Below are 20,754 nucleotides of genomic sequence, written 5' to 3' on the forward strand. Positions count from 1 at the left end.
TTGTACTCGGGAAGTGCTGACTAAGGACACGTGGCATTTGGGTACCAGTGCCAGCAGGGCTGTAACTCCTGATACCATACATGCCAGTCCTGAAGACCTCTGGCATATTGCCTCAGTGTTGTGCAGTGGCTGGACACCAGGGTCTCCGGACAGCGCGTGCTGGATCTTTGGCAGAGCTCTGAAGTCCTTAGAAAGCCTAATGGCCGGATGCTTCTTGCTCATTGCAACTTGTTAACCTTTTAAATCCTTTTTCCTGTTATTGTCAGCAAAGTTGCTGAGAAGACATCATGGCAGCCAGACCTGGCAAACTTGGTAGGAAGCTGTCGAGCGGGTCATGTAGGTGTAGAGAGAGCGTGCCGTGCATAGAACTCAGCAGTGGATGCTCAAGCTACTTCCTCGATGAAATATTAATGCTGTGACGCCTAGCAACCGCCAGCTCTAAGTACAAAATAATACTCCGTGCCCAACACGTAATGAAAGCCAGTTTCATTTTTTTTTAAAAAAAAGCATAGTTTTATTCATTGGCGAGGATACAACATAATGCACATCTGATATGGTAACCCACAACTTTTTCAGTGGTGGCACCTCTCCTGTATAACGTTCTCCCCATTGGCATGTGCCTGGCACCTAACCTATTCTCCATTAGGCTCCAGGCCCAAACTCAATTTGCCACCATCCAGGTGGACCACTATATACAAACAAAGGCTGTCCTGGTACCCCAAGATGGCAATAACAACAAGAGAAAACTCCCTCAGAGACAAAATCAGTTAACACGAAATATCCAATCAAACAGTCATGTGTAATCAAAGTGAAACTGCTCGAGATGAAACTGTATCCTATGTTCATAAATATCATACGTCAATCTATATATATAAAGACACGTGTCCTGACTGACTCATCAATGCCCAGCCTAAACCCCTGGACCTAGAAACATGAAATTTGAGAACATTCCTTTTGTGATGTAAACACCAACTAAGAAGGGATTTTAAGAAATTTGCCCCCTAAGGGGGTAAAAAGAGGTAAAATGTGTTTCCCCAAAGCCTATGTGGCTGGCAGGCTGCTGTCTGCTTGCGTCCCACCCACTGCCAGCTCAGCCACTCTTCCCTGATTGGGCCAGTCTTTCAAGGCAATTTGCATATGCGGGCTGATTGGGGTTCACAACATTCCACACTTCAATTCCCCCTGCCTCAAGATAGTTGGAACACAGAGGTCATTTGCATCTGCGGCCTGATTGGTCCTCACCTTCCACATTCTAAACAGTATGCAGTTGCTATTGGGAGTCATTAAAGTTGTCCTGAAATAAAATGCACCTCCCAGTCTTCCCCTTAAAAGCTCATTAGGGTTGCCAGTCTCCCTGTGGAGCCTGCCATAAATATTATAACTGGATTTAAAGTAGTTAAATACGATAGCGAAGCACGGGTATCAAGCTAGTAAATATATATAATTACAATCTCAGAAGATTGATTTCAAATACAAAATGGCACTACCCAAGTTCCCTGCATAATAACAACTTATGTCACAAAGTCCTACAAACCAACTGGTTCCAGGATGTGCTCAAGATAAATATAACAAAGATAATTTTGTCCATATAATGGTGATGTTCTTTATCCTTTTTTAATTACAACAGCTTGACTTACGGCAATCTATAAGTTTTTCAAGGCAAGAGGTGATTGTCGTTGCCTGCCTCTGCAACCCTGGTCTTTGTTGGAGGTCTCCCATCCAATTACTAACCATGGCCAACCCTCCTTAGCTTCCAAGATCTGATGAGATCAGGATAGCCTGAACCATCCAGGTCAGGGTAGGAGATCCACTGAGTTCCATCCCCTCCCCTCCCCAAGCTCCACCTACAGAGCTCCGGGATTTTCCCAGTCCAGAACTGTTTTTACAACTTACAAGTTTTTACTTGCTTCTGACCTTGAGGATTGTTATGCATAGCATTTTGGCTGCTGAAGGTTTTACGCACTGGGATTTTATGCTATCATTTAAGCTGTTTTATTTCCTGGGGTTTTTATAAAAAATGGTTGTTAATTTTAATGGTTTCATTGAGTTTTATTCTGTGAGCTGCTTTGAGAAGGTCTCAGAAATGAGGTTGCCAGCCTCCAGGTGGTGGCTGATCTCCTGAAATTACAACCGATCTCCAGGTGACGGAGATCAGTTCCCCTGGAGAAAATGGCTGCCTTGGAAGGTGGATTCTATGGCATTATAGCCGGCTGAAGCCCCTCCCTTCCCCAAACTCTGCCCTCTCCAGGCTCCACCTCCCCCCCCCCCCCCGCAAATCTCCAGGAATTTCCCAGCCATTTCCCAAATGTAAATTCATATGTAAATTTGACTCAGTCAAGCTGGGATTGAATAGAGACTATGAATGGTTATCTCATTATCAGAAGTAACTGACTTCCTTAACAGAAGCAAACTGATCTCCATATCAGAAGCTACTGTTTGCATCTACTCTGCCCTCCCCTCTCCTCTATATCTGACCAGTTTCTTCTTGCCCTCCATGCATCTGACGAAGAGAACTGTGATTCTCGAAAGCTTATGCTACAATAAAGTTGGTTAGTCTTAAAGGTGCTACTGGACTCTTTTTGATTTTGCTACTACAGACTAACTCGGCTAACTCTGCATCTATGTGAAGAACAGTTGTGTGTGATGGGGGCTGTGCTAAAAAGGGGGGCCAGGTGAGATCAAAAGAAAAAGCTGTCACAATCCAACCTGTCGTATCACCCATCTCCACACTGCTATCAAACAGCAAATCTTCAACCCATGCTTCCAATCCCCTCCCTCAATAAGACTGCACCCTAGTCACAGCTAATTCTAGTGAGAAGCTCCACCCTCTCCTTCTCAAATTCAGATTTTCACTTTGGGAACCACACAGAAGGGGAGGTGAAATGGACCCTTCAGGCGGCGAGGATGAAATTAACAAACCTCTGTGGAGAGATCTCTGCCAGCTCTATGTAGAGAGGTGAAATTGACAGAGCCTTTGACTCTGTCTTTTTAAACTACACTTCCCAGCTAACATTGCATCTCCCTACATGTGAGTGTCCTTATTAAATTTGTGATTTTGGCCCATAGTGGGCCAAAAACTTGAGGGAAACTGACAAGTGTCCAGCCTGTGTCAGGCATCACTTGTAGCTTGGCTCTGAGACAGTCCATCTGTTGGCCCACACTTCCCTTCCACAGCCAGGCAGTGATTTCCACTCATGAGAACATCTTTATTACAAATACAATTAACAACCATGCTCCCAAAAGAGCCAGATATATACACCCAAACTACATCCCTTTTCAGTGACCCACCAATAGGAACGCATGCAACTAGGATCCTTCATTTGCATGCCCTGCATACAAGGTAACTTGTTTACCAAACAGCAATTGGCCCGCATCCCAGAGAATCGATTGGCTGCTGCTAATTTACTACCCAATAGCATTTCAGACCAGAGGAGCCTAGTTTTACTTGAAGCTAGCCCAATATTCAGATTTTCACTTTGGGAACCACAAAGAAGGGGAGGTGAAATGGGCCCTTCAGGAGGCAGGGATGAAATTAACAAACCTCTGTGGAGAGATCTCTGCCAGCTCTATGAAGAGAGGTGAAATTGACAGAGCCTTAGTCTTTTTAAACTACGCTTCCCAGCTAACATTGCATCTCCCTACACTTGAGCGTCCTTGGGTAAGATGTTTCTTGTACAGAGACTCAGAAACGGCGCTAATTGTCAGTGTTATAGCAGCAATATATTTTTTAAAACAAATAGTTGCTGCGCTTTCCTGAGGTGGCCGATAAGCTGAGAAATGGGGCTTATTCCAAAAGAGCACCTCAAAGACGATTCACAAAGGTGGAGATTCCGTTTCTCACAAGCAACAAAAACCCACAAATGACATTGACTCCTGGACAAATCAGGAATCTACTGGGAAAAGGACAAGGCAACAGTGGATGGTTGATGCCCCCATCAGGAAAACACTATTAGAAAGGTTTGTGTTGCCCAAATTCGTTGGATGTGGGACCTCCATGAGATTGGTTCTCACAAACAGCAAATGAGAGCCAAGCTACAAGTGACGCCTTACACAGGTTGGACACTTGTCAGCTTCCCTCGAGTTTTGATGGGAAATGTGGGCGTCCTGGTCTTGCAGCTGTAATGGAGAGCCAAGCTGTAAAACCAGGATGCCTACATTTCCCATCAAAACTTGAGGGAAACTGACAAGTGTCCAACCTGTGTCAGGCATCACTTGTAGCTTGGCTCTGAGACAGTCCATCTGTTGGCCCACACTGGGAATGCCCATCCCCTTCCACACACAATCATTCCTCGAACTTACAAAAGGAGTATGTCAGCCTAGGCACAAATTTCAAAATGAGTATGTCAGATTAGGCACAAATGGCTCCCTTTAGGTGGAGCCAGGCCATCGTGTTGTGCTGCTGCTACAGATCACACTGGGATGTTTGCCGGCCAAACAGCAATGTTTCAACCCCACTCTATGGATCCTGATGCCCTCCCCAGCCACAGCTGCCATACACAAGGGCCGCATGCCATGAAACACCCAACCCACATACCAGGAAGTCTCTTTGTAACAAATCCGGCTCTGCTACATGGTAAAACTGGGGTTTCCTCTTGGCAGCTGTCCTGGAGTGAGTGAACTCAGCCTTGAATGGTCAGGATGCCTCTCTGTGTCCTTAGGAAGAAAAGAGTGGCCCGCCTGGAGCAGAATAAAAGGCTTAGAGCAGGGATAGGCAACCTGTGGTATGTGTGCTGAACTACAGGCACGCCGGACCATTTTGCCTGTATACAGGGATGCTTCTTTACCCAAAGTGGCACAGCCAAGACCCCTGAACGCCTAGTCCAAGACTACCTTTGTCTCTCTCCTCTCTTTTGTCTGCAGGCACACCAACGTCTTCACAGGTAGATATTGCAGTGGGTTTGGGCACTCAGGTTAGAAAGGTTGGGTACTCTGAAACTCTTCCCAGTGGCCTTCTAAGCACCAGCTAGCCAGCTGTGGTAGGGTCAGGGCTTTTTTTTAGGGGGAACGCGGGGGAACGGAGTTCCGGAACCTCTTGAAAATGGTCACATGGCTGGTGTCCCCGCCCCCTGATCTCCAGACTGAGGGGAGTTGAGATTGCCCTCCGCGGAGGGCAATCTCAACTCCCCTCTGTCTGGAAATAGGGGGCGGGGCCACCAGCCATGTGACCATTTTCTCCGAGGGCAACCCACTGAGTTCCACCACCTCTTTTCCCAGAAAAAAAGCCCTGGGTAGGGTTGCCAGCCTCCAGATGAGGCCTGGAGACCTTCTGGAGCGTCAACTGATCTCCAGGCCATACAGAACAGTTCCCCTGGAGAAAACGTCTGCTTTGGAGGGGAGACTCTATGGGATTATCCCCTGCTGAGGCCTCGCCCCTCCCCAAACCCAGCCCTCTCTAGGATCCATCCACAGAATCTCCAGGGATTTCCCAACCCAGAGCTGGCCATCCTAACCTGTGGCCATGTGACTCTATGTACACATTACACTTACAAATTCTGTGCCAAGAAAAACTGACTCTCGTGACCTGTGTTGGCTTATTCAACCCAATTTATTCGACTTCTTCTGCTCTTAGAAAGGTGCACAACGTGACCTCATCCTGATAACTTGAAATCCTGCATCGTGGCATTTCTGGCTTGCAAGGTCCCACCAAACACAGGATTTCATTTTGAGTACTGGGGAGGGCATAAGGAGCATTGAGGGCAGGGGCACGGGGACGCGCAGTATCATCAGGGCCAGATCAAGGGGAGGCAGGGGGTAGCCTGCCCCTGGCACCACCAAAAAGGGGGTGCCGGGACCAGGGAAAAAGAAACTATTTCAGGAAATTAAAATACTTCAAGAACAGCTGACAGCAATGAGTAACAAAGAATTGGAGTGGAACCTTAAAAGATTGAATCAGAAAGCATTTGAAGGTGCAAATAAACCTGGGAAATACCTGGCATGGCAATTGAAGAAGAGAAAGGAAAAGAAAATAATAAACAAAATTTGTGAAGACAACAAAACGTATTTGGAACAGACTACCATTAGTAGAGCCTTTTATAAATTCTACGCTAGGCTGTACAATAAGAAAGAAGTAAAGAAAGAATCAATAGCGTTATACTTGGAGAAAATGAAACTTCCAGAAATCTCGGAAGCTTGGAGAAATAAACTGAACGGTGAAGTAACAGATGAGGAAATAAGTAAGGCAATACAATCTGCAAATCTAGGAAAGGCGCCAGGGCCAGATGGACTTACGGCTAAATTTTATAAGACAATGGCCAATGAACTGGCACCATTCCTAAAAGAGGTGATCAATGGAGTTTTAAGGGATCAAAGGATTCCAGATACCTGGAGTGAAGCGAACATATCATTGATCCCAAAAGAGGGCCAAGACTTGACTAATGTGAAAAATTACAGACCGATATCGTTACTTAACAATGACTATAAAATCTTTGCGAAGATACTGGCGGAGAGACTGAAGGGGTGGCTCTCGGAAATCATAGAGGAGGAACAAGCAGGTTTTTTGCCAGACAGACAAATCAGAGACAATTTAAGGACAGTGATTAACGCTATTGAATATTATGATAAGCGTTGTGACAAAGAGGTTGGTTTCTTCTTTGTTGATGCTGAAAAGGCGTTTGACAATTTAAATTGGGATTTTATGTTTGCCACTATGGAAAAGCTACAACTGGGAGAAAGATTCATCAGAGCAATCAAGGAAATTTATAGAGACCAGACTGCAGCAATTGTGGTGAATGATGAATTGACTAAGAAATTGACTATTAGTAAAGGAACAAGACAAGGTTGCCCGTTGTCTCCACTGTTGTTCATTTTAGTATTGGAGATCCTGATGATACAAATACGACAAGACGAGGAAATTCGAGGAATAAAAATTAAGGACTATTCATACAAGGTCAGAGCATTTGCGGATGATATAATGTTAATCGTAGAGGACCCACTGGAGAACATGCCAAAAGTGATTGATAAGATTAAGGAGTTTGGAGACTTGGCAGGTTTCTATATTAATAAAAAGAAGTCAAAGATATTATGTAAAAACATGACTAAGCAGAAACAACAATTGTTAACGGAAATAACGGACTGTGTAGTAACAAGCAGGGTGAAATATTTGGGAATTGAACTGACTGCAAAGAATATAGACTTATTTAAAAACAATTATGAAAAACTATGGATTCAGATAGAGAGAGACTTAATTAAATGGAATAGACTGAATCTGTCATGGTTGGGTAGGATTGCAGCAGTTAAGATGAATGTGTTACCAAGAGTTATGTTTTTGCTACAGACAATACCAATCATCAGAGACTCTAAACAATTTGAAAAATGGCAGAGGAAATTATCAGATTTTGTATGGGCAGGCAAGAAGCCTCGAGTGAAAATGAAAGTTTTAGAAGATGCAAAGGAAAGAGGCGGAATGCAACTGCCCAACCTGAGACTCTATCACGATGCAATCTGCCTAGTGTGGCTGAAAGAGTGGATGATATTAAAGAACAAGAAATTATTAGCCCTAGAGGGATACAAAAAAATATTTGGATGGCACGCATATCTATGGTATGATAAAGTAAAGGTCAACTCGATGTTCCTGCATCATTATATACGGAGAAGTCTATATACAATCTGGAAGAAGTACAGAATTTATTTACAAGAAGGAACTCCTTTGTGGGTAGTTCCATATGAGGTGATAGACCCGAGAGTTGTTGATAATGAACAACAATGTTTAACTTATAAAGAAATAACTAGAATTGAACTATCTAAACTCAGAATAAAGACGCAAGAGGAACTATCACCTCATTATGATTGGTTCCAGTATAGACAGATCAGAGACTTATATAATTCGGACTCTGTAAAGGGAGGCATACGAATAGAGAATTCGGAACTAGAGCAGACCATTCTTAAAGAGGACAAGAAAAGAATATCCAAGGTATACCAAGTACTGTTGAAATGGTATACTGAGGATGAGACAGTTAAAACACAAATGGTGAAATGGGCTATAAACTTTAACAAAGAAATAACAATGGAGGCATGGGAATACTTGTGGAAGACTACAATGAAGATAACGACATGTACTAGCATTAAAGAGAACATTTACAAAATGATTTATCGTTGGTACATGACACCAAAGAAAATTGCGCTAGGGAATTTGAACACTTCTAATAAATGCTGGAAATGCAGGAAGCATGAGGGCTCCCTCTACCATATGTGGTGGTCGTGTGAGGTAGCTAGGCAGTACTGGGCGGAAATAATAAGGGAAATGAGTGAAATTTTACAATTTCAAATTAATAAGAACCCAGAACTCCTGCTACTAAACTTGGGAATGGAGGGAATTCCAGCCCATCATCGGACATTGATATTTTATATGACGGCAGCGGCTAGACTTTTGTACGCGCAAAAATGGAAAGTACAAGAAGTACCAACCACTGAAGATTGGATTTACAAATTGCTGTATATGGCTGAAATGGACAAGATGACAAGAAAACTGAGAAATCTGGACTCAGGGCAGTTTAACACAGATTGGGAGAAGCTGAAACAATATTTGGAGAAGAAATGGGAGGTGGGAGGAAAACTGTGGCAGTTTGAGAACTACTGATGTATAACAAAGTGCAGAGGAGGGTGACTTTACCGGGGGGGGGGGGGGGGAAGAGATAAAAGTGAATTTATAAGCAGTTAGATTAATAGATGGATATATATATAGATATATGAAGGTTAACAAATAGAACATTGATAGAAAATAATTAATTATAAGGTTTAAATATAAGGATTGAGTAACCAATAATATTTTCTTTCTTTGGTATGATCTGTATAATGCCAAACTGAATGTCTAAGGTTAAAGATGAGTCAAATTGATTGACTATATGATGAGAGTTATACTGAATTATATTGAAGAACTATTATAAGAAGATAACAATATATGGAGTATAAGTTAAATTGTTTGACTTAAATGAATGTATGATGGTTTATAGAAATATCTGAATTATAGAAATTGGGATAAATTGTTTATCCAAGATGGAAACAAGGACTTACAGTTTAGGCATAGAATATTAAAAATAGTTAAGGATGTACTGCTTAGAATAAAGGAGAATATATATTTGTTTTAGATAGAGAAATTAAATTGAAGTAAGGGAAAAGGGACAAGGGGTTGGAAAGCTGTTGGAAGTCAATAAAAGGGGGGGAAAGGGAGGGGGTTAGAAATGAAAAATTGGGGATAATTGAATGTAATGTAAAAAATAATGGATTCTAACCCAATAAAAAAATTTTCAAAATAAAAAGGGGGTGCCGGGTGCGGCTGCCAGCTGCCGGGAGCATGCTGCGGCTTGCTGTGTGGGAGGCTGAGCACAGGGTTGGGAGGCCCTCGCCTGCCCTGCTGATGGGGCGGCAGGCTTGCCGCACGCGCAGGACCTCCCAGCCCTGCACTCAGCCACCTGTGTGGCAAGCTAGCTGCTGCAGCACACACCCACGCTGCTGCCGCCAGCTCCACAGCGCACCATGCACTGGGGCGGTCGGCTTGCTGCGCGGGCAGCACAGGGCAGTGGGGCAGGCAAATCGCACAGAGGGCCTCCTAGCCCTGCACTTAGCCGCCTGTGCGGCAAGCCAGCCGCCCCAGCACATGCCCGTGCCACCGCTGCCAGCTCCGTGGCGCACCATGCACTGGGGCGGCTGGCTTGCTGTGCAGACGGCACAGGGCTGTGGGGCAGGCAAACTGCGTGGAGGGCCTCCTAGCCCTGCGCTCAGCCACCTGCACAGCAAGCTGGCCGCCCTAGCGCACAACGCTGATGCCGCCACCAGCTCCATGGCGCACCAGGGGCTGGGGCGGGCAGCTTGCCGCATGGGTGGCACGCCTCCCACCCCTGCATGATGATGTCATCAGGCACCAGCAACCCTATATTCAGCCCTATCATGTGTGCCATGACATCACTCCTGTAGAAAATCCAGAAGTGAGGTTGGGTAGCTCTAGAAATTGCCAGAAACTCTATGCTAATCATAGAGTTCTTCTGGATTTTGCCCAGAAGTGACATCGTGGTGCACATAAAGGTGACTACCACTGCCTCTCCAAGCAGCTGCAGGAAATGAGAGCGGCTGGTGGGAGGTGTCCTGGCAGCCCTCGGAGGCCTGGAAGCCCATCTGCTCGTGAAGACAGGGAAACAGTTGTGTGGTTTCTTCAGATCTCAGTCCAGACCCCAATTAATCAAGCTGCGTCCGATTTTACCATCTCTCTGCTGATTAACTGTCCAAACAATGTTCGGCGGTGTGATAAAATATGGGCACACATTGAGAAAAAAATACTAGGATTTGACCGCACAGGAAAGCAAGCGAATGGCTGCATCACAGATTAGGAAAACTCAACCCAGATACCATCAATACCTTTTCCAGCAGGTGTCCAGGGTGGTATGAAGTAGCTGTGAATCCATTTTGAAAGGAAGAAAAATAGAATGAAGAAAACAAAACATCTTGCTGGACATATAAAGGAATTTCAAATGGAGATTTTTTTTTAATGATATGATTGAGCTGAAGTAGGATGTTCAGGAATGCTGAAAGATTTGCTCTGCATTTTAACAATCAAAGGAAGCACTGCCTTGCCTGGGTAAATCCCAAGGGCATACAAAAATCTGGATTCCATTAGAACTCTGCAAGAATTGTTTAAACAGCTTGGGGGCAAGGGGAGGATTTTAGATGGCTGAGTTTAAAACGGTTTCCCAGGGCAACTTTTCATTTTTAAAAAGGTCGGGGGAAATTCTCTGCCATGTTTACTTTGGCCTTAAAACAAAGAGGCTCAGGGTAACAGATTACAGTAAGACGGTACTTGTGTGATTATGACTTTCTAGCAAGTTATAGAGTTTTCATTTGAGATATTTCCTACAAAAGATCAGGGTCCTTATAGAAGTGGCAAAGGTTAGGTCTGGAATTCCCAGTGCCTGTCTTGTATGTCTTATTCCATATCTAGTTGACAGCAAAAATTAAAAATTCACAAACTTTTCTCCCCCCCCCTTTGTGCTCATGGGAGCTCAAGGTGGCTTACAAAACCCCACACCATCATTTTAAAATATTGTGGGAACAATGCTAAACGGGTCTACTCATAACCAGGGCTTTTTTTCTGGGAAAAGAGGTGGTGGAACTCAGTGGGTTGCCCTCAGAGAAAATGGTCACATGGCTGGTGGCCCCGCCCCCTGATCTCCAGACAGAGGGGAGTTTAGATTACCCTCTGCGCCGCTAAGCGGCGCGTAGGGCAATCTCAACTCCCCTCTGTCTGGAGATCAGGGGGCGGGGCCACCAGCCATGTGACCATTTTCAAGAGGTTCCGGAACTCCGTTCCCCCGTGTTCCCCCTGAAAAAAAGCCCTGCTTATAACAGAGTCCGATTTTATTCATTGGGACTTACTCCTAGGAAAGTGTTTTTAGGATTGCAGCTGGTACCAACCAAAAATTAACACAAAAACATCACAAAACTGCAGACACACAGCAAAACAGCCTTTAACTCAGTTGCCCAAGCAGCTCAGTGAAAATATCATATGTTACTTCAATGTTCCGTTTGTTTCCGAACAGTTTCCTAAAAACCAGGAAGAGGTGGAGTATGTATAACATATTCTAGAAAACTGTTGCACAAGGGGAAATTCCAATGTAAAATCACAAGACCGGTTGGGGGCAGATCTAACTAAGTGAAAAGACAAAAGGACCTCGTAGAGATGAACAAAAGGGCCACACAGGTTTGCACAGTGAGAGGTGGTCCTTCAACAACAACAACAATAACAACATTCGATTTATATACAGCCCTTCAGGACAACTTAATGCCCACTCAGAGTGGTTTACAAAGTATGATATTATTATCCCCACAACAACCACCCTGTGAGGTGGGTGCAGCTGAGAGAGGTAGAAGCTGTGACTGACCCAAGGTCACCCAGCTGGCTTCAAGTGGAGGAGTGGGGAATCAAACCTGGCTCTCCAGATTAGAGTCCTGCGCTCTTAACCACTACACCAAACTGTAAAACATAGAACTTTTGGTGAATGATAGAGGGTCACCCAATGTGATGGCATCATTTCCAGGTTGCACAGGAAATGCAATGACATCACTTGTGGGTTGCACTGGTAGTGGCGTCATTGTGCCAGATGACATCGTTCACCACCCCGTTTTACCTGGCACTTTTCTCCTGCAGCCCAGCTGAGCAGTAGCAGTCAGAGGGGGCAGGAGAACTTTCATTGTAAGGAATAAAAGAAGTACTTTCATTCATCACATCCACCAGTTTTTCTGCCAAAGGACTCCTAAGCCAGCTGTAGAGAGACAATTTATAAATTAGATACATTCCCTTGTGGTGTTATAGAAGTAGTAGTTTGAGGACTTGCCCTAAGATCACATGACTTTAACAAAGTGCAGAGACCTGTTGTCTGAGATGTTTTACTCACCACATATCAAAGCCACTTTAGGCCATTCCTCATTTGATTAGCCTATCAGCAGACCCAGAAATATCACACCACTGAAAGCAAGATCCAACCCCTCTAAAACAGGCAGCACGATTCCCTCCAGCACATCAGCCCAACCAGCATCTCCTCTGCTTGATATGGATGTCATTTCCAACAACTACGTGGCAGCAGTCCAGCAGAGACAGGCGCTTCCAGAGGTTTGTTTATTGACAGAGTTGGGTATCAACAGCATACTGATGATAACCTCTCTGAAGCTTCAGACCTGAGTCATCCCGGATGTTCTGGTTTTATTATGCATGTATACATCATTGAAAAATCCTGAGCATTTGTCCATTGTACTGGATTGGAGAGTTCCAATTTGAAGAATTTGGATTATTATTGTAGATGCATGTGTATTGCATGGAAAGTGTTATATTTGAAGGGTCATCTACCTGTTTTTTTCTAGGCACCTCCCTAGATCCATCAATTCCTTCTTTCAAATGATCATTAAATTGTTGGATGTGAATCATACAGAGACATCATTTGGACAGGAACATTGAAAGCCGGAGAATTGTTTGTTACGAGTATTTAAGGTACAAGAGAACACCATGTCTCGGAACAGGGGTAAGATTAAGTGGCCTATTTGTCCCTTCAGTGTCTCTAATTTTTTATCCTTGTCATGGGGGTGCATATGAGAGCGGAGGAAAGGCAGCATAGTATAGCCTGATCCTGTCAGATCTCGGAAACTAAGTAGGGTCAGTTCTTGGATGGGCGACCACCACGGAAGACTCTGCAGAGGAAGGCAGGGACAAACCACCTCTGCTTCTCACTTGCCTTGACATCCCCTTGCTGAGGTCGCCGTAAGTCGATTGCCACATGCACACACATATGAGTGCACTGGCAAGTAGGAAATCTACAAAAGGACAACAGAATAGGATTTCTTTAAGGTGCCGCTGGACTTGAATCGAAGGTCAGTGATCAGTTTAGCATGGCTGTCAGTCAACTAAGATGAAGTGCAGCCCATTTCTTGTTAATATGTTGACCTAGATGCAGGGCTTTTTTTCAGCTGGAACGTGGTGAAACGGAGTTCCGGCACCTCTTGAAAATGGTCACATGGCCGGTGGCCCCACCCCCTGATCTCCAGACAGAGGGAAGTTGAGATTGCCCTCCACGCCGCTGGAGCGGCGCGGAGGGCAATCTAAACTGCCCTCTGTCTGGAGATGAGGGGGCGGGGCCACCAGCCATGTGACCATTTTTGACAAGGGCGATTTAAACTTTTAAAAACTCCCCCCTTGTTCCAGCTGACCTAAAGTGACATCATTGTGGGGTCCTGAGTTCCACCACTGAGTTCCACCACCTCTTTCCCCAGAAAAAAAGCCCTGCCTAGATGTGTTACTAAATAGACCTCTCCGTTTCCAGGCGTATTATAATTGATTCATTTGAAATGTGGTGCTGGAGGAGAGTTTTGTGGCTACCACGGACAGCCAAAAAAAAAATGAGTACATGCCAAAGACTGAAAAGAACGGCAGTTGTTTATGGCCGTATCTATACTATTGGGGGTACTAGTGTACTAAGTCGGTACTAGATCAAATCAAGCCTGAATTCTCCCCAGAAGCTAAAATGCCCCTCCAAAAAGGCTATTGTACTTTGGTCACATCATGAGAAGACAAGATTCTCTGGAAAAGTCTATAATGCTAGGAAAAGTGGAAGGCAGCAGGAAAAGAGGAAGACCTAAAACGAGATGTCTTGACTCAAGCCACGTCCTCCAGTTTGCAGGATCTGAGCAAGTCTATTAATGATAGTATGTTCTGGAGGTCTTTCCTTCATAGGGTCGCCATAGGTCAGAGGCAACTTGTCGGCATATCACACACACATAATGCCTCATTAGGCAAAGGAGGGAGTTTATTGTTGAGGCAGAACGTCCTGTCACAAGCAGTGACACTGGAGGGCTGTGTTTTCAATCAAGGCAAACGGGTTAAAGAGACAGGAACTGGAGCCGAACTTCAGCTCTTTCCCCTTTGTGCTTCAACAATCAGAGGAAATGCAGCCTGCTTTGAAGAATTTCCCACGCCTTTAATCCAGACATTAGAAAACTGCTCTGGTGAACTCATGTGAGAGACGTTCGCAGGAAAAGCCTCCCCTCCCCAAAACCTCCCCTCTCCAGGCTCCACCCCCAAATCTCCAGGAATTTCCCTACCCGGCGCTGGCAACCCTCGACTGGGTGCTTTTTTTGTTTTGCTGCATTTGGGAAGGATCTGCTAACAGTATGGTGTAGTGGTTAGATTGTCAGGCTAGGATCTGCGAGATCCAGTTTCTCACTAGGTGACTGTGGGCCACTCTCAGCCTAGCCTACCCCGCAGGATTGTTGAGAGGGTAAAAGGGAGGAGAGGAGAAAGATGTGAGCCGCTTTGGGTCCCCCTGGGGGAGAAAGGTGGGGTATTAGTAAAGTAAATCAAATAAATAAATACCGGCCCATGCTGAGAGGCGCCCTGAGCAGGAGGGAGAGGTCAAGTGACGCCTGACACAGGTTGGACACTTGTCAGCTTCCCTCAAGTTTTGATGGGAAATGTAGGCGTCCTGGTCTCGCAGCTGTAATGGAGAGCCAAGCTGTAAAACTAGGAGGCCTACATTTCCCAACAACACTTGAGGCAAACTGACAAGTGTCCAACCTGTGTAAGGCGTCACTTGTAGCTTGGCTCTCAGGGAAGGAGAAGATTGTTTAGCCCGCATGGGCTAAACACATGACTGATATGCCCAGTGTTTGCAGTTCAGAGGGTCCTATGATGCTACTTGGGGGCTAAAGGTGGCTCTTGCGTCTACAAAAAAAAAGCCACGGGGAAATCTACCTGGATAATTGTTGAGCCATACCTCTGTAATTGCCTGTTGGGTCTGTGTATCTTGTTCCGGGCTGCCCTTTCTCGGATTAGATTGTATAAGAATCCCACAACAGTTACCGGGTCTGAGAGAACGGAGTCCTCTTTTGATTGGTTCTGGTTTTAATCCAGCCCCCTCTTGCTGTTCTGTTGTTAATATAAATGCATCTGCAGAGTAGATATACACTGTGAGCATCTGACAGTGAGGCCTGACTCTCAAAAAAGGTTATGATGGAATATAGTCTCTTGCCAGACGTACCGGGAAGAGTGCTTAGATCAGCTGATAAACACCTACTGGTGGTCCCTGGTCCCAGGGAGGCTCGACTGGCCTCGATCAGTGCCAGGGCCTGTTCAGTCCTGGTTCCAAACTGATGGAACTCATTGACTGTAGATACTCAGGCCCGCCAAAATCTCTTATCCTTTCAGCAGGCCTATAAGATAGAGATGTTCCACCAGGCTTATGACTGGCACTGGTCTCATATAGAATCATAGAATCATAGAATCATAGAGTTGGAAGGGGCCATACAGACCATCTAGTCCAACCCCCTGCCCAGTGCAGGATCAGCCTAAAGCATCTCTGACAAGTATTCGTCCAGCCTCTTCTTGAAAACTGCCAGTGAAGGGGAGCTCACCACCTCCCTAGGCAGCTGGTTCCACTTTTGAACTACTCTGACCATGAAAAAGTTTTTCCTAATATCCAGCCGGTACCTTTGTGCATGTAGTTTTAGCCCATTGCTTCGCGTCCTACCCTCTGCTGCCAACTGGAACAGCTCTTTGCCCTCCTCCAAATGACAGCCTTTCAAATATTTAAAGAGAGCAATCATGTCCCCCCTCAACCTCCTCCAAACGAAACATTCCCAAGGCCCTCAGCCTTTCCTCGTAGGGCTCAGTCTCCAGACCCCTGATCATTCTTGTCGCTCTCCTCTGCACCCTCTCGATTTTGTCCACATCCTTTTTGAAGTGAGGCCTCCAGAACTGCACACAATAGTCCAGGTGTGGCCTGACCAAGGCAGTATAGAGAGGGGCTATGACCTCCTGTGATTTCAATGCTATGGCCCCTTTGATACAACCCAAGATTGAATTAGCCTTTTTTGCCACCGCATCACACTGACTGCTCATATTTAGTTTACAGTCCTCTCTCGCCCATCTGGTGAGCCTCCCTACTGGTCTTCTGTCAGGGAGGGGGCTGTATAGTCATCTTGGACCCCCCACATGAGTCATAAGGTGACCAAAACGGCTGTTCCCTCCCCCCGCACCATTGGCAAGGGTGGATGGTATGTACCGCTATGTTGGGAACTGTATCTTATGATCACTGTGATAATGTGGTTTTATTGTGATTTTAAATGTATTTATATTCTGCTGTAACCTACCCTGAGCCCGCTTGCAGGGAGGGAGGGCTAGAAATCAAATAAATAAATATAAGGTCCCACAGGTCTCCTGTTTTATTAACTGGATACAGAAATGGCCCAAACTAGCCTGGTCTTGCCAGACCTTGAAAGTTAAGTAGGGTGAGCCCTGGTCAGTACTTGGATGGGAGACTACCAAGGTTGCTGCTAGGCAAAGGAAGGCCAGGGTAAACCATCTCTGCTTATCTCTTGCCTTGGAAACTCTATGAGGTTTCATGAGTCAGTTGTGACTTGACAGCACTTAATTGTTATATTTGAAGAGGGAAATGGAAGGCAGCCAAAGCGTCACTCAGGGAGCCGTTGGAGTACTACGCCTGTCCAAGCCCAAATTATTATACATTCCTGAAGGAAATAAGTGAGCCAAGTGTCACTGGTAACTTATGCTACAATAAAGCTGGTTAGTTTTAAAGGTGCTACTGGACTTTTTACTGGTAACTTTGCCAACCTCCAGGCAATCTCCCAGAATTACAACCGATCTCCAGGCGGCAGTTCAGTTCCACTGGAGAAAACAACTGTTTGGGAAGCATTACGGCAGGGTTTTTTCCAGAAGGAATGTGGTTGAACAGAGTTCCGGAACCTCTTGAAAATGGTCACATGGCTGGTGGCCCCGCCCCCGTCTAAGCTCCCCTCTGTCTGGAGATCAGGGGGCGGGGCCACCAGCCATGTGACCATTTTCTCCAAGGGCAACCCACTGAGTTCCACCACCTCTTTCCCCAGAAAAAAAGCCCTGCATTGTGGACTCTGTGGCATTATGCCCAGATGAGGTTCTTCCCATTCCCAAACCCAGTCCTCCCCAGGCTCCACCCCCCAAATCTCCAGGAATTTCACAACCTGCAGTTTGCAGACCTACTTACTTGTATTACTTGGTTTGTAGGATTTATGACGGACGGTGCCATCATTCAAAACCAAGAGGCTTAAAATATTAAACACGATAACATTGCTGTACCACAGATGCACATGTGTGCAGAACTTTCTTCATTCCCCTCATTTTCACTTCAGTGTCAAAATAACAACAGCAGCAACATTCGATTTATGTACTGCCCTTCAGGACAACTTAACACCCACTCAGAGAAGTTCACAAAGTATGTTGTTATTATCCCCACAACAATCACCATGTGAGGTAGGTGGGGAAGAGAGAGCTCTTAGAAGCTGTGACTGACCCAAGGTCACTCAGCTGGCCTCAAGTGGAGGAGTAGGGAATCAAACCTGGCTCTCCAGATTAGAGTCCTGCTGCTCTTAACTACTATACCAATCTGGAATGCTTTTGGTAAAGACTGACATTCAGGAGAAACCAACATTTGGGGTGGAGGAAATAGGCTGAGAATTCTCCAGGATGCCCAGATAGAGCTGCTTGATTAGTAGAATCTACTCACTTTTGTTTGGGATCATTTGGATAGTCTAAGCCCTTGAATTCCAGGCGTGGGAACTAAAAACGTATTTTCTTTTAAATGTAAGAGTGGAAGTTCCAAAGATTCTGTACATCTTCATACTCTTGCCACCAACAATGACCCAGAGAGAAGGAGGCAGGGATACACAAAGTGTGATGGCATCGTGGCACACATATTGCATAATAGGGCCTATGAGGAAGAGAGAGAAGGCGATATGGCAAGGGGGCAGCTCTGCATCGCTTGTAACATTTTTCAGCTGAAATCTGAATCATACTCGACAAAGAATGCAATCCCTAGGAGTAAGCCCCACTGAACAGACCTGTTTAGGATGACATTGAAAATACGGTAGGTTCATTTCAAGATATATATTACTGTACGGTTCAATATGAAACTGGGTACAGCACTCTTGATTCCCAGATCCCTTTGCTTAAATAAGTGACCATGAAGGCAAGATGCTTTATTAAGCAAGCAAAGTGTCAGGAACTAGAAGATGGGAACTAGAGTGCTGGGAACTAGAGGATGTTATTGGATGTCAGGGAATGTCCAATGAAATTCCAATTACAGGACACCAGTTTGCTCCCCCAGGGATATCTTTGAGGTCTTCTCTGCTAAGTTGAGACACTGAAAAGAGGAAAGGCGTAAAAGCAAAAAAAGTATGTGTTCAAAACCCACGAAATCAGCTAAGTGCAGAAGCACCGTCTTTCACGGTAACTCAAAAGGAGCAAACTATTAAAATATAAAACTGAAAAGAATGTCTTTTGCTGAAAATTACAATAAAAGGTGGTTGCAATATCTGGGATATTCCCAGGTTCAAACAATAATACAGTACCCTGATTTTTTGAGATTAGTCCTAAAATCCTGATTTTTTAGGATATTGGGCAGTATATTAGGCAGAGTAGCCATAAGCATATTAGGCAGAGTGGACATAAATATTGAATGTTATGGCATACTTTTTATTAATACAGCGTAATCCCACCAACAAGCTTTTCTCTTCTGAAATCTTTTCTCTTCCTACAGAGATGAATAACCAGCAAGATTGTAATTTTACTCAGAAAGAGTACAGCTCCCCAGCCCATCTGGAAGACTGGAGGAATAGTATGCATCCTTTCTTCTTGCAGATCTTAAGCCTGGGACAGTGTTGTCAAGTTTTGCACAATTGCTAGAGTCGACTGTAGTTCATTGACGATTTAATGAATTATATTTTCTCTTTTTATATCTTCTCTGCATCGGATTCCTAAAAAAATATGTTTGCTAATTTATGTTACGTCTTGCTGGTCTGTGACCGTAATAAGCAATTCAGTTTGCTTCCCCAAACTGTAACAACCATCTCCTTCACGGTGCCCGTCCTTGAGAATATTTTGAGACGAGTTTCACGCTAGTGCCAAAAGTCAAGAATTCCAACTGCAGTACGAGAATCTCACTAGACCGTCTCCTTTCCCATATTCTAAAGTCACGCTTAACTACCGTTACTTTCCGAGTCCTTACCTGAAGGTCAAGCCGAGTCCAATCTCATCTAGATCCAACTAAGTTGTTGGGAGTCCCATCCAATATACTCCAACCCTTGCGCGCCTTCTGGCTTCTCGCCTTCTCATAAAATCCTCTGCAGCGTTCCCAAACCAGCCGGATTATTTTGTGTTAAGCACAGGATTCCTGGCAAATCAGCAGAATATTTGAGAGGGTGAGGGTAAGTTTTCAAGTGTGCCGGATAAATCAACAGAAATACCTCCTCCCGACCCCCACACCCCACCCTTTCCTGTAGCCCATAAGGATGTCAGCAGCCAGATGCCTGGGCAGGGCTTCAGTAAACAAAGCCTTTGGACGGGCGTTCGAAAGCAAAGCAAAGCAGCCAAAGGGTCAGCTTGGCTGTGCATCACCTTCCGTAGCTGTCTGCTGTGTCCGAGCAACACAGCTACATCACACCTTCTAATAATGTTGCTAGTCAGAAATACTTGGTGTTTTGGGAAACGAACAAAAAGCTTCTGTTCAGCTTTTCCTGTGAATTATTAACAGGGCTGATTAGTCGGGTTGCCACTTGCCACCTTCTTTACAAGCTCCTGCTTCTATGTCTTCAGCTGTCGAACTTCACATCTTGCCTGCCATGCTAGACTTCAGTAGCTGTGGCTCCAGCTGAGCAGGATCAGGCCAGGCATGTTCTCTTCTGGTTAGCTGGCTGCAGTAGAAACAAGTTGCTGCTTATTGGTTTTGGGATGTTTGTTGTCTTGTAGCAGGACTAGGGATTTGCCCAAGGACTTGAAACCAAACAGAATTTCTAGAAGGAAAATTTATTAAGCCGGCTGGCTCAGATGTGATATCATATCACTTCAAAATCTCTTCAAAATCTCTGAGCCTCGAATAGAGAGAGTTCAGATGCTGAAATAGTCAAGCTTGCTTACATCACATAGCATGTGGTACATAGTTGATTACAAGTTTACAATATTTTAGCTTCATCATCAGAATCAATTGACCCAGACATGACCTTTTCTTAGTGCAGCATAAATCCAGACAAATTCTCTTAATTCAGCAGTTTCATTAGCTTTCAAGCAGTCTATTCTGAGATATACAATGCAATATACTTCTTCTTTTCTCAGGGTACAAGTTTCCTGTTCCAAAAGTATCTAGCTGACTTGACAGCTATATTTTACTCTGAAGAAGGATTTTATTTAATCTTTCTAAATGTTAGTTAATCAGAACAATATTATAACACTTATTA

At 44.8% G+C, this 20,754-nt stretch overlaps 1 protein-coding gene across 1 annotated transcript in view; it reads right to left on the minus strand.

The window, feature by feature from the left end:
* Nucleotides 1–19,751, minus strand: part of ADGRF5 (adhesion G protein-coupled receptor F5) — a 99,123-nt gene extending 79,372 nt beyond the window's left edge. The window contains exon 1 of the mRNA XM_054996617.1: nucleotides 19,530–19,751. The gene's annotated coding sequence lies outside the window, so the exon portion shown is untranslated. The remainder of the gene's footprint in view (nucleotides 1–19,529) is intronic.
* Between the last annotated feature and the right edge of the window lie 1,003 nt (nucleotides 19,752–20,754).

Source organism: Eublepharis macularius, chromosome 1 (genome assembly GCF_028583425.1).
Source record: "Eublepharis macularius isolate TG4126 chromosome 1, MPM_Emac_v1.0, whole genome shotgun sequence".
NCBI lineage: Eukaryota > Metazoa > Chordata > Lepidosauria > Squamata > Eublepharidae > Eublepharis > Eublepharis macularius.